Below are 14,538 nucleotides of genomic sequence, written 5' to 3' on the forward strand. Positions count from 1 at the left end.
AGTGTTTCAACATATCAACATCAACATCAACTGCAGATTTCATCATGCGGTTTGATGCAACATACTTGCTCTCAGACTGAAAGAGAGAGAAGAGCAGATTTCTGAGACAGATATACAGTATTTCACTACTTGTTGGCATTGCCTATGAGTGCAGGTCATTCAGTATTGTTTGAAATAACTATATTGTGGGGCACCATTGTGGTCCAACATACTACAGTCATTTACATTTTACCAATCAGGGTCTTGCACAATGTCTCTCCTTTGTATACAGTTTAAACAACAATGCCATATCCAGAGATACAGGGAGTCTGCAGGGGCTTTTCTATCACTTGTTTATTTTCTGTCAGACAGTGGCACCAGCCACCATCACTGGCATGCTGGCTAGTGAATACACAGTGGCATTGAGACACTTCTTATATAAAGATTGCTTCTCATTAAATTGTGAAAAGCTGCTTCTTGTTAGAGGAGAGAAAAGCTTCCCTCAAGCTGAATTGAAGAGAGCTCGCAGAGTGCCCAGATGGCCGAGTCTGTGTGAATGTTGTGCAGTGGAAGTGCTGATGAAATGCCAAGTGAGTTGTGAATTCGAGTGATGGATGTTTTTTATTATGAGTTCAGCCAGAATAACGACTAAATATCTTAAAAGAAGTAGGGAAAGGTTAGTGTCAGTTTCAAACAATTTCAAGTTTGTGTAGGGTCCCTTTGACATCTGATTATCACAGAGCCCAATTTATTAAATCGTTTTAAAGATGGCGTTTAGGAAATTGAGCACACTTAATGAGACACATGAAAACTCTTTCCTGTAGTTTGACACACAATTTTACTAAGTTATTCCCTTGTTCAACCTATAAATGCCAACATGAGCTAAATTTAGCAAATAATGCAAAATTAAAGGTACACCGTGGAGTTTTTGACCACTGGAGGTGCTGTGGAGCAATGTTTTTATGAGTGGGCCTTCATTTTGTTTGAACAACAAAGGAGTGACACAACACATATTTCAGCAACTGTAGAGGGAAACGTGAACTGAGCTATAAATGGCAACAAGAAACTAACTAAATTACCAAAACTGAAATGAAGATTTGTCTTGTGAAATTACAGGTAAGTCGCTAAAGTTTGAGTATTAAACTAACTAAGCCTGTGTCCATAAAAGTTTTTCTTTTTTAAAAATAGAAAAATTATTTAGTTTTGCTAATAAGGTTAATTTATTTCCATGTTTCTTTGACTTTCTTACTATGAACCATCTGGAAATATTCCATCACTTGCAGCATGCCTGCATGTCAATTTTCTTGGTGTGGAATCAATAAGAATTCAGGCCGACCAACTGTGCAAAAGTGACAACAGCTGTTTCCACCAGTTTCTCACAAGTCAATGCATGAACAGCTCATGGCAGTAATGCTGCATAAAAGGTAGAAAAGTGCCAATAGAAGGGCAGAAGAAGAAGAAGACTGCTACAGTAACTGATGGAAAACAATGCAGGGTTTCAAAACATCAAAATATTTTCATAATATTTGTTAACAGCAACTGAAAATCTTGTTTTTGTTGTCCTCTGGTGGTTTGAATTCTCATGTTGCTGCAGTGATGTGAAGGCATACTCCAGGGTGAGGTCAGTACGCTGTGACATCACTGTTGGGTGTGGTTAAAGGTGCAATGGAGCGCACTTCTGAAGGTGAAACATACTTGTAACTTTCAACGAGAGGAGAAAGTGAAACACTGCTTTTCAGCCTCTTATTATTTCACTCGTTACAGATATTTATAATGTGTTATTGTGATGAAAAAAATGTTGTTTGTTATAGATAAAACCCTACCTTAAATCCTGAAAATAACAAAAATGAGCAACCTTTAAAAACCTGAATGCTGTTTATCTCTTTCAGGTTTGAAAGTGATTTAATTCATTCACCATTATGGGTTTCATCCATTTATTCAATTTAATTAGCCTGATATTTTGTTGAGCAACACATTTAGTTGATTTTGATAGAGGATAATGGATTAATTAGTTGATTAAATTTAAAGGTAAAAGCCTCAGGGGATGAGCCATCATGAAATTAACGACTGACAGGACTGCAATGCAAGGTATTGTTATGAAGGAGATTGAGAGCTAATTGCCTTTGCCAACATCCTAACTGCAGAGATGTTGTCCCAGTCAATCATATAATGAATGTTATGCTCATTCTTTAAATCTGTTTTTTTCCTATGCACACAGAAAAAATGTGAACTTTAAAAGTGAACCATTTGCATGATGTGAGCTTTTCAAAATTATAATATATATTTACCAAATAGTAAAGTTAGTCCTAATTCTATATAATTATATTCTATATATATATATTTCCACTTATATCTGTCTTTCTCCTTAAATATCTTTCAATCTCAGATTTTCTCTTTAATTTCTGCCTTGCTTTCTTTAGTCTGAGAAACAGTTCAGCAGACGCTTTAAAATAAATCTAGTAAAAATAAGTTTCAGGGCTGCGCTGAGTTCATTTGGACCTGCTATGATGGAAAATGTTGGAAAACTGATAGAAAAGACGGAAGTCAGACTCAACGATCTGGCTCAGGAGTCAAAATCCACCATGTAACTCCCACCATCTGGTGATGTAATCTGGAGGCCTGTGGGTGATATGTATGACATGTATGTGTCTGTGTGTGTGAGTGTGAATGTGAGTTCAGTGTGTGTTGAGTATGTCAAGGGTGAGTTTTCGTGTTTGTGCAGGAAGCGAAACCGGGGCATATGGCCTGTGAACCTTATATCAGAATATAGAGAGCAGGATTGGCGGGGGGGGGCGGGGGGAGATCTGTGAGGAGGGATGGTGAAGCTGTTAAACTGAGACCTGCATGCTAATTGTGATCTATTTGGCTTTTATGGTATAGGTGGTATAGGTATAGGTATGGTATAGGTAAGTATTTGCAATTCCACTTGTAATTGCTTCTCTTATGTGTTTGAGAATTTATATATCTACAGTTTAAGTATGTCTGTCCATGCTTAATCTGTATATGTTTATTCTTGTACACAGGTCTCCCTTTAAAAAGAAACCATGATCTCAATTAAATTACCTGTTTAAAAAATATTAGATAAAAAATTACACTATAAAAACTGCAACCAAAATCAAAACAACTTTATTGTCCACCTGTGTTGCACAGAATTAGAAATTCATCTTCATCCTGCATGACAATCAACACCAGATATCACATCATACATCACAAAAACAATAAGTAAAAACATTTAGATACACTATATATGTGTCTTTCTTGTTCTATTCTGTACACACAACATCTATTGTATGTCAGTTCATCCTGGGTAAGCGGTCCCTCCTGTTGCTTGTCCTGATGTTTCTTCCTCTTTTTCCTTGTTGAAGGAGTTTTTTTTAGTTTTTCCTTATTCAAAGGTCTAATGACAGAGGACGGTTTATTGCTGTACAGACTATAAAGCCCCCTGAGGCTAATTTCTGATTTGTGATATTGAGCTATACAATAAAAAAAGACTTGACTTGACTATTAGATTCAACTTTGGGAAAATACAGGGAATAAAAAATTTAAAATATCATAAGAAATCGAAAGAAATATATTAAACCTGAACAGTTTTACTGTTATTTTTCCAGTAAAACTACAGACTGTAATAAATAGTCTACAATAAAACTGAATGTGAATATGTATAAAACACCAAGTTTCACACAAAATGTGGTTTCAGCTTTAGCTTCACAAAACACTTCCCAAACAAAAATGAATCATCCGCATTTTAGAAATGAACAACACACTGAGGGGGGCACCGTCGACTCCCGATCCCTCCCATGCACTCACGTCAACGCCTCGAAGGATCATGTAATGTGGGAGTCAGTAATCAGTGTTGAAATGTCATCATTATCCACAAAAATTGAAAGGCTATAATGGAAAGTGTAAAAAAAAAAATCCACAAATGATAAACTAGTAGTGTTATTCAGCCAAAGTGATTTCATTACCTATTTACTAGACATGGATCTCTGCTTTAACTGGCCAGATGACTCATCTCTACTGCAAAAGTGTGATTTAACTGTTTGCGTCACTTTGAGACTGTTTTAACTCAAGAGGACGAGCTGTAATGACTTTGATGTTGATGTTGCAGCTCCTACTGGTTGCTGAAAAAGGTCAATGAAAAATGGTGTCAAAACGATCAGTTGACTAATCACTCATTCAAAAATTAGCCTACAAGTTTCATGACTGATTTAGCATTGAAGTCCTTCATGAAGCAAAAATGCTGACCTTAACTTCTCAGATGTGAAGATTTCCTGTATTTTGTTTATATTTTAAATTGTAAACCGAATATTTTTGGCATTTTTGGACGAGCAACACAAACAATTCAAATTGTGTCGAGCATTTTTCACCATTTTCTGATTTTTGGATCAATATTCATTGAAAAAAAATAAGTGACATTATTAGTTGATGATGCAAATAACCTTTAATTCCATCCCTTATCAAAGTCATGGATTACTTAACACCCCTTTCAGAAGAGCTCATGTACTGTAATAGTTCTGTGATGATCTCTTCTTTGCTTTGTTACTGTTCAGGTGATGAAATAAAATGCAAAAGCAGCTCCGAAGACAAACCTGTCATTCACATGAAAAGTCAAAATAAATCGAGTGAGAAATAGCTCAGGAAATCTGAGAATGCCCACACAATAGTTTCTGCTGAAACAAAAACAACATTAAAAGCTGACACTAGCCTTCTAATATTAAGGATCTTGCATAATGTCTTGGTGTACAGATGATTCTACTTGTACACTGAAGTTGGAATAATAGAAAACACAAAAATACCTCAAAAAATGCTCCCAAATTTAGACAGTTTGGGTCACAATCTCTCCTCCAACATTTCCTATACAACAACAAAAATGAGAAAAAAATGAATGTGAGGATGAATACATGGTTTTATTATTCATCAACATTATGAGAACAGAGTGAGAGATCATCTGACTGTAGGAGTCCTCCATCACAAATCCTGAATACTGATACAATACAAATGAAGCCAAAGTCTTGCCAACACGTCTCAGCGGCATGTGAAGTATGTGCGATGGTTCATAATTCCTCCATTGTCTGACTGCAGCTCAAAAAGGGAAAAGACGTCAGCATTACAGTATGAGTGATCACCCGGTCACAGTCTGTAACTCTCCAAGCTGTTAACGAAGAAAAGGCAAAAGGAATGATTCAAACTATACACATAGCAACATAACGTCAGAGTTGTACTATGATATTAACTCTTATTGGCTTAGAAAACGCTCATATTAAAGCTGAAAAAGTCACTGCATCCACCGACCCGGTGACGGATATAAATAGGAGGATGAATAACTGGTGGCACATAACTCATCTGGGAAATTCATTTGACATTTGCAGTGACAACTAGTCACCCAAGAATAAGACACACAAGGAATCAATGTATAAACCCACAGTACCATCTGCTGAGTTTAAAACACATTTGAACTTCTTTGGGGAAATATTTCTCTACTATTTTCAAATTGGGACATTGTTATTGTTTCTGCATTGACAGTTTCCATTCATGCTTCCCTAAATTAAAGGACGTGTTCACAATTTTTTAAGTCAGTCCTAAAACAATAGCCTTGTTCATACTGACTAGTAAGAGATCCCTTCATAATGCACTGTCAGTATAAGTGATGGATGTCCACAGCCCTCCTTCTGTGCAAAAATGTATGTAAAAGTTTACGTGAAGCTAATATGAGGCTTTAGATGTCCAAATGAGTCAAATAAAGTCAAAATCTTTTAAAGTTACAGTCTGTTTTGTGCCAAATTCCCACTTTGTTACGATCCTTCCACTGCAGCTGAACAGGAAAATGTTGAGAGACGGAGGGAATTCTTTACTAGAGACTGTATCTGTGGAAGATATCCACTTTATTTGATGAGTGACACCTCATATTATCTTCATATAAACCTTTAAATACATTTTTTCTTACATGGACTGAGGATTTTGTCCCCCATCACTTACATTGCAAGTGCATTTGAAGGTGACCTTTTAATGATCATCACAGTTATTTTTAGAAAAAAAATGTGAACCAGTCCTTTAATTTTTGATGTTCTATCCCTATTCAGGATTTCACTATTTCTGGTTGAGTATCAGTATTTGATGCACTTCCTGCTTCACTCCTAGAAGGGAAGGACAGCCCAAACAGGAAGTCAAGATGTCTGTCACACAAGGAAGACATTAATCATACAGCCAACTACTTCCTCTACAACATTTGAACCTTTTTTTGTAAAGACATTTTTAAAAACACCACAAAACTACTGTTAAGTATTCAAGCAGTGGTCTGTTGCTTTATACAGTCAACTCCTTCCAAGGTTGGTATTGTTTGGCCTGAAGAACCTGTATTTTTTTTGGATATATTTTACTGTCTAACCAAGGAGATTTCACTTGTTAATGAGGAAATTGGCCTAAAACATTACTTAAAACAATTAATCACAAATAATGATTTAATCGCAGAGGCAGAAGGTGTTTTAAACCTCAGACTAAGATATTAATATCCAGGTTGCTGTGATGTAAAATGCACTACAGGCTTTAAATGGTCACTGCAGTGGGTAGAAAATGATAAATCAACTGTGATGTAAAGTAATAAAGTGTATGCAATAAGGAGATGTGTTGCATTTTGGGCAGATCTGACAAAACAGCAATTAAATAAATGAATTTATGTAATTTCTTCTCCTCTATAGACATACAAATAAACAATAATGTCACTACTGTTGTTCACATGACCCCCGTATTTCACTTGACAATCTGAGTGTTGGTCTGCTTTCTGTGGGTTGCCGTTAATCAGTCTGTCCTCCACTATATGAAGGAGGGAGGTTCGTCTGAGAATGTGAAGCATTCTGGTGGGAGAGCAGATTGATTGGCAGATAAAACACGCTGAGAAATGTTACACAGACAGTTCAGAGGCCTTTTATGTGAAATATGGTGAAAAGAAACACATAGAAAACTGTCTCTTTTAGTCAGCTCCACCTATGTGAAACACACACATGCACAGACCCACAGCGGTCTCTGCTGTCACAACAAACAGAGCGGTGAGTGACCCGTGGAGTCGGGAGGCGTCTCTGAAATCAGCTGTCTTTGTGTAAAAACAGTCTCCTGCTGTTTGTACAATCAGGTCAGTCCCAAACGGGGTGGCCTGGGTGGGGGAAACACGTGCGGAGAACATCTCCACCCTCTGTGGAGTCTTCATAACTTTTGTAAACAGCGTTAAAATCTGAGCAATGTGCTGCACTCTAGAGTTGTGATATGTGGGTAGCTTTCTTTTTTTCCTTAATGCAGATGGCCATCGCTGCCCTCAGCAGGGAGAGGAGCTGGCATGAGACAAAAATCGATATTTTTAAAACATTTATTTAACCAGGCACTTAAGAAAGAACAGGTTCTTGTTTACAGAAATGGCCTGTCAAGGTAGCTGCAGGGAGACGGAGAGCTCTTAGAGAACACACAGACACACACAGACTTCGGCTGCTGGATACTGAGCTGCTCCACTGAAGCAGTTAGTGTGTAATTGTTTGCTCAAGGGCAACCGGGCAGAGGAATGTCACTCACTGCCTTCCCCACATCTGATTATCTTGAGGGAATTCATACCAGTAAATTTACTACTTTATGGGTCACAAATGTGCTTCTCTGACTTTTTTTTGACCCAAATGGTTTTAGCAACATGACAACAACAACATGGCTACATTTATCAAGTATTGATATATATATTACACTATATGGCAACTTATTGTAAAATCACATATAACAACAACAACAATAATAATGATAATAACAATCATTTGCACACCTTTCGTACAAAATTTAAAACGAAAAAAATCAGAAAAAACAGTATAACATAAAATTATGACTGAAGAGCAGGTTTATTTTTATAGCACATATACATAAGGACAATTCAAGGTGTTTACATAATGCATTAAAACATTAAAATGCACATTTAAGAGAATATTATGACTGTATGATAATATGAAATAATAATCCCATACAAATACAAATAACTGTAACAACTGTAATAAGCATAATTACAAGAACCACAACCAACAACAGTTGTCATTACCATAATAACCATCATCATCTTAAAAAAATTCAAAAAATCGGTCAAAAAACGTCGTCATTTTGAATAATAGCGGCGGAGCAGTAACAACACTATCTCGGTAAGAGCGAGCGTAAAAAGATGAATTTCTAACAGACGCTTAAAAGCCTCAATTATGTTGCTCTACTGAGATTCAGCAGCAGAGAATATTCAAATTGATGTTCAGTGCAAAATGCTGTCTTCTACAGAGCCCCAGAAGTCCAGAAAAATGATTTATTTTTTATCTAATGCTTCAAAAAATTAGCCTCCGGCAACTATGTGGTCACTGCTTGTAGAAATGTAGCCAAATCATTAGCACAAACACACCAAAAGGTTTTGTGTATATATTTTGATGCCTTTAAGACATTACATGGTTTATATCTGTGTAGTCCTCTATCAGCTGTGTTGTTTGAGGAAGTCTAAAGGCAAAAGTGTTAATAGCTTTTCTTAAGGCAGGATGAAAAGCCTGCTGTCATAGAGACTGGGGATACATGATTAATTATACTAACAGGAGTAATGGTGCGCGGTCTTGGACTGTCCTTCCTGTAAGACATTACAGAGACAGTTGTGGAAATAATGACAGGAGAGAGTTTGAGAGAGCCATACACCTGGCCGTTCCCTGCAGGAAGGGGACGTGACTGTCAGACTGTTGTTTTTGGAGAGTTACAAAAATTGTCAGACACGGCTCCCCTAAAGTCAGACAGCTGTGGGGTGAAGTGTTTCAGATGCTGTATGACAAACCCACAGGCACTTCATCTGAAGAATACTAACACCTTGAGATTACTGTCTGTAAAAAAATTCCCCCGCTGATAATGCCGGCCGAAGACAAAAGCGAAAATTTAATTGTATGACATTCTGAGTTTGAAGGGGTCGAGACTCCTGCAACACTTGTAGCATAAAGAACAACTTTATTATGAGACTAATGCGTTTTGATTAGTGGCCTTCATCAGGGTCAGTATTCAACACATTACATTTAAATGAGACAGGTGAGAAACAAAAAATCATTTACAAAGGTTACAAAAATATAAAAGATTTGTCAGCCCAGGGGGTATTAACATGTAGATGGGCTGGATATATGGTCATGTGGTTTGAGACCAGTCACATTCCCAGACTGGCAAAAAGGCTCAAAAATTGGAGACAAGTGACACCATAATAGCTCCATAAGCAGGAGAAATTCATATATTCAGGTTCATGTAGAGGAGGTCCTTACCCAAAAGGTGTGGTCAGTGTGGCATATTTAAAAACAATTAGTGAAATGATATATATTGAGACAAAATACAACAAACAGGAAGTGCAATGAATTATAGAAATACATAAATGATGGATTTGGAAATATTAAAGAACTAATGAAACGCCACTATGAAAATGAATCAACCTCTTTGGCTCGGTTTAATCACGTCCCTGCATGTAAAGAATAGATGACATGCTGAGCTGAAAGTGTTCAAGCTACATGGTAGAGAGGCAAATTAAAATTTATAGTAAATCATCTTCATCCTAAAGCCAATCTTATATTTTATTAATTTATCACCATATCTTGTCTTTTTTGAAGTGCTGCTCTGTTTTAATAGTGTATCTGTACTTCATTTCATGATACTGGACTCTTGCTTGCACAAAATAAACAACTTGTTCCGACAAAATAGAATTATGTAAAACAAGAAACTGTTGAATACATAGATACATAGAAAAACAAATATACACAGAAAGAAATCCGTTTCTCTAGCAGACAGTGTCGACCGGGTGACAGCATTAATGCAGTAAACAGGAGCATCATGGCTGGTAAAGAGCCTTCCCTCCCGGGCCCTCGCCCTCCTGTAGACAGCAAGTCAACTGTGTCATTGGCCTACTAATGGGTGGGGATCACGCATGGCTGTATAACAAGAGCAGGACAAGCTGTCAGTGGTCCTCTGACAGGGGCAGCCTTCCCAGAATGCCTTGCAGCCGTGCCGCAGAGGCGCCGTCGAAGCCCCTAAATCTCCGGCTGCTCTCTGCTGACGAGCCAAACGCGTCCATCTCCCACAGACACAAGTAATGAGGTTTTCAGCCGGGGCCTTACGCAGCAAACTGGGAGAATACTCGGCTGCTGCTCCTTCGCTCTCGCTTCCCTCCTTTCACCTCCAATCAGACTACCTCGGGCTTTCTCAACAGAGAAGAGGCTGCATGCGAGACGCTAGAAAAAGCAAACGAGAGACAGAAAGCCGGTGAGGATGAGTGACGATGATGCACAAAACTCCCACAGCAAATAATGATTCGTTACAGTAACTGCCAAAACATCTCATCGAGCAAACAAGCGTGGGAGAGGATTCAGTCAGGCCCGAGGAGCAAACACAACATCACTGCAACAGCTATTTATTTACATAATTTAGTTACATAAGGAATATAAAGCCTAATGCAACTCTACAAGGCCAGCGCTAATCAGACATTTCAGAGTAAGAGCACTTAGAACAATCAGTCTGGAGTTTTTAAGTATTGAGTTGTTGTTTTTTTTTTTTTACAGTTTTACTCAACCAGTCAGGATCAGAGTCTGAGTCATTGTATTGCCAAATAAATAAATATACTAGATTTTTCCTTGGTTTGGTGTACATTTTATTACTGTTTATTCACTTATAAATAAATAACAGGGATGTGGACCCTTATGTACGCTGAAAGAGGAGAGTGTGAGACAGTGGTTTCACATTTGGGGGTCAGAACCTCCCAAAGAGGTCACATGATAAATCTAAGGGGTCATGAGATAATTAACAGGGTAGGAAACAAAATTATGTTGTTTTTTTTCCCCTGGTGAATAACTGGATATGTGCAACAAAAGAATCTCAACTTAAGATCCACTAACTATTTCGGAGCTTTCAACCACATCCCAACAGTCTCGATCAGTGAATGGAAATCAGTCAGTGATGACGTACAACGCTCGCAAGGTCAAGAATGAACATGCCATGTTTAAAAATGAACAAACAATCAGGAACAACTTGAGAGTTTAAGAGTTGAGGGTGCACAGTATATGTTGTACAGATTGTAAAACCCTGTTAGAAATATATGTGATTTGTGATTTTCGGTTATATAAATTAATAAATAAAATCCACATACTTTTATCATGTTGCATTACATGATTTTCATCAACCAACTGGAAAAAAGAAAAGCTGTTTCACTGGACAGTATTCAATAGGCCAAGCTTGTGCCTCCCATACGATCACCTTCTATTAAGTTTTTCTTAGAAGAACATTTAAATCATACTTTCACAACCTGAAAGATCACTCACCACTGTTGCATAATCAAGTAATCACCTCCTGTAGGCATGAAAGGTGGTTGTTAGGAATTTTAATTTGCTTTAATTGTGTCTTGAATAGACAGATCAACAGTGGTTTCTGTGGATGTTTTTTTGTGTTTTGCTATTTGAATCCATTGTAAACACTGAATCTAATCTGACACCAGCTGCCGTCCTTCAAGTATGAGCGCACTACAAACGTTTCACAGTCATCTCGTGACATTTTAAAACATGAACTTGGCACTATAAAAATATTTCAGTTATTTTCTAACCTAGCTGTTTGACAAGATCCCTCGATGCAGTGTTGCGACCTGGCCGAGGGGAAACCCGGACACAACATGAAAAAAATGAGACTCCCCTCTTCCCTGCTCCCTAGAACCACCAGCAACAAAGGATTTGCAGCCCTTTAAAGGTTTTATTTCAAATCTTTCAAGCTACTGGGTGGGCTAACTGCAAAATAATAAACAAAAGGGAACTTAAGCTAAGCAACCTAAGATCACCTACTTAAACAAAAGGAACAAATCGCTAACCTAACCCTTAGTGTAACAGAAACAGGAGAAAACAGAATTAAACAAAAATGCAACTAACCCCTACCAAACCTAGGCCGGTATATCACCTCAGCAAATCTAGATTCAACATTTCACACTGAAACATGTTGGCTGGAAGTGGAGAAAGGAGAGCCCGCAGGACCCGGAGGAAGCTAGCCTTAAGACTGCGAGCTCCGAGGCTGGAACCAATCATTTCCCTGGAACAACCTACACACTCACACGGTCACAATCATTCAATCAGCCGAGCTCACCTGCAGCCCATCACACACAGGCACCACAGCGGGATCACCAGAGATACGGAGAGAGATCCATAATGCATGCACAGAATTAAAGCACATCCAATAAATACATAAATACATGGCAAAGATGAGACCTGGAAATGAAAGTTGCATGCTTACTTGTCTGGCTGCCATCTTTGTTTGGCTTTTGGTTTGTTGTGAGAAATAGGAACATCAGTTTTTGTAGGGATACGGCACAAACACATATGTTTTATTGAATATCGTGCAAACATTACCACACAGTGCTCAAATTTCTTCACAACAGAGTTTCAGATTCAATTTGTCTAAAGTGTTGTATATATCTTGTGATCATGTTTGTACTGGGAAATTTCCACTCGGCCTACACGCAGAATCCAACATGAGTTTTAGGAGTTTGCTTAGTTGCAGTTACACAGGAAAAGTTTATTGAGATGGCCAATATGGATCCTGGATCGCTGTTTATATTCCGACATACTGTTGTAAACACTGGATAGTGAAAACAAGCAATATGTGCGTCCTGCCCCCTTTGCTTTTTAAGGCCATTCAACATAAGTAGGGCAACAGGAAGAGACAGCATTTTTCAAAAGGATGTTTGGAACACACACACTTACAGGCCAGGAGTAATGTTTCTGGTTCTGTCGCTGAAAAATGTGAAATGATGCATCTCTCTGTGTGTATTCTCTTGGCCAGGACTGTATGCCAGATTCACAGCGAGTGCCGCCATGAAGTGGGAACAAATTTATCTTGGCACTCACTTCCAGGCTACAGCAGAACAAGTCCTTACTGCATCTTCTAGCTGTCGAGTAATCTCTGTACTATGACAAAAAAAGAGGTGATTTTTATCTAGTGTGGAGTTACACAATCTGCTTTGTGTTTTGTTTGTGTGTTAGTACGAACATGTGAAAGCAGAGAAGAAAGAAAAAACACTTGGTTGAGGTAGTCGTCCTTCCAAACTTGTGAACAAACTTGTTTTTGCTATTAAAAAATGTAGATTGTGTGTAGTTTGATATTCCAAGTCTGAGAGTTGACACATGGAATGTCCAGTGAAAACTTTATAAAAATGTTAACTTTTTAGGAAGAGAAAACATCTTGTTTACCTACACACTGTTAAAAGTTTATCCGGTAAGTTTTGAAAGGTCGTCTGGAGTCCAAGGCTTGTAGAAGTTTGTGAAACTGTGCCTTGAAAATCTGCAAGTTTCTCAGAACAACATTAGTATGGTGCATGCTATTCAGGATTATGAATGTGCTTATCTAGGTGCTACAAGCTCAAAAAATATAATATTATATTATTATCATCAAAGGGTTTGTGAATGCCTGGATGTTTTGAGCTAAACAACTGTCATTTTAATAATTTATTTATTTACATGCACATAATCTGGCAACCAAAAGCTATTAAATATACTCATTCACATTTTAATTGATAAAGTTCCAGTTATTTGCATTTCTTTAGGTTCTTCACCAAGTACAACTCACAATTCTGCAATGTTTTGAACTGTATGTTTACTCTCACGTACCAATTAGCATTCCTCAGTCACTATTTTCAGCAAGCTAGCTCCGTGTAGCTGGTGTCAAAATAAGCACTAATAAAAATACAATGTAAGTACATTTCCAAAACTCCTCATGTTAAGATATGACAAGATTTCAAATTGAATGTTGTCAGAGATCATAGAGAGAAGAAAGGACAAATTGTGACAAAGATATGTCTGTGCAACTTAAATCTTTTTCTACTTTGGGTGAAAAAATTGAGGTTTTACGACTCAATTTCATGAATATACGGAGAGAAAAGGAGAAAGAAGAGAAGTTAAAAGAAAACAACAAGTTTCTGTTGAATTTTGAACTGAACACAAACACACACAGATAGTGTACACTCCACACATAACAGCTGGTGCGTATATTGCTAACAAGCTAACATCTGTACAGTTGGTGCATTAGCTGTTTAGGTTGAAAAAACACAGACTACACACTGCTGTGTCAAATTTGCACAAATAAAACAAGGCAAACATTTTCTTTGTAAAAATTATTTCTAAAAATATATTTAGTTACAGGTGAGGGACAGATTAAAGGAAAAACCTCAACAAGTTAGCGACGAAACATAACAAATGCTGACGATTCCATTCAAGTTACGACAGTTTACTGGTTTGAGAATTATGCTATGCTTCATGGGCGCTCTCCACCACCATCATTAAAACAGAGACTGTCTTGCTGAGAAAACAGCAGTATAAGTCATTTATGGAAGTATCCTAAAACAACATATATTTATGCTCAAGTGACAGAATCCCTTTTGAGGCCGTAGTAATTATTTTGTAGTAGTTAGCCTCCATATACAGTAAAGAGGAGGTCGGCCGTTTCCAACCACGAGTTTCACATTTCCCAACCGCAACTCTACATTGTCTTTTAAACTATGATCATCCCCAAACCTTA

The 14,538-nt window shown here is 37.7% G+C and overlaps 1 long non-coding RNA gene across 1 annotated transcript; it reads right to left on the reverse strand.

Annotated features, from left to right (window-relative positions):
- Positions 1 to 8,705: 8,705 nt before the first annotated feature.
- On the reverse strand, positions 8,706 to 12,032 carry LOC121901938. The gene is made up of 2 exons (XR_006097421.1): positions 11,585 to 12,032; positions 8,706 to 10,223 (listed from the first exon to the last, which is right to left on the reverse strand). It is a non-coding gene; the product is annotated as an uncharacterized LOC121901938 (long non-coding RNA).
- Between the last annotated feature and the right edge of the window lie 2,506 nt (positions 12,033 to 14,538).

The sequence above is a fragment of the Thunnus maccoyii genome, chromosome 8 (assembly GCF_910596095.1).
Source record: "Thunnus maccoyii chromosome 8, fThuMac1.1, whole genome shotgun sequence".
Classification (NCBI taxonomy): Eukaryota; Metazoa; Chordata; class Actinopteri; order Scombriformes; family Scombridae; genus Thunnus; species Thunnus maccoyii.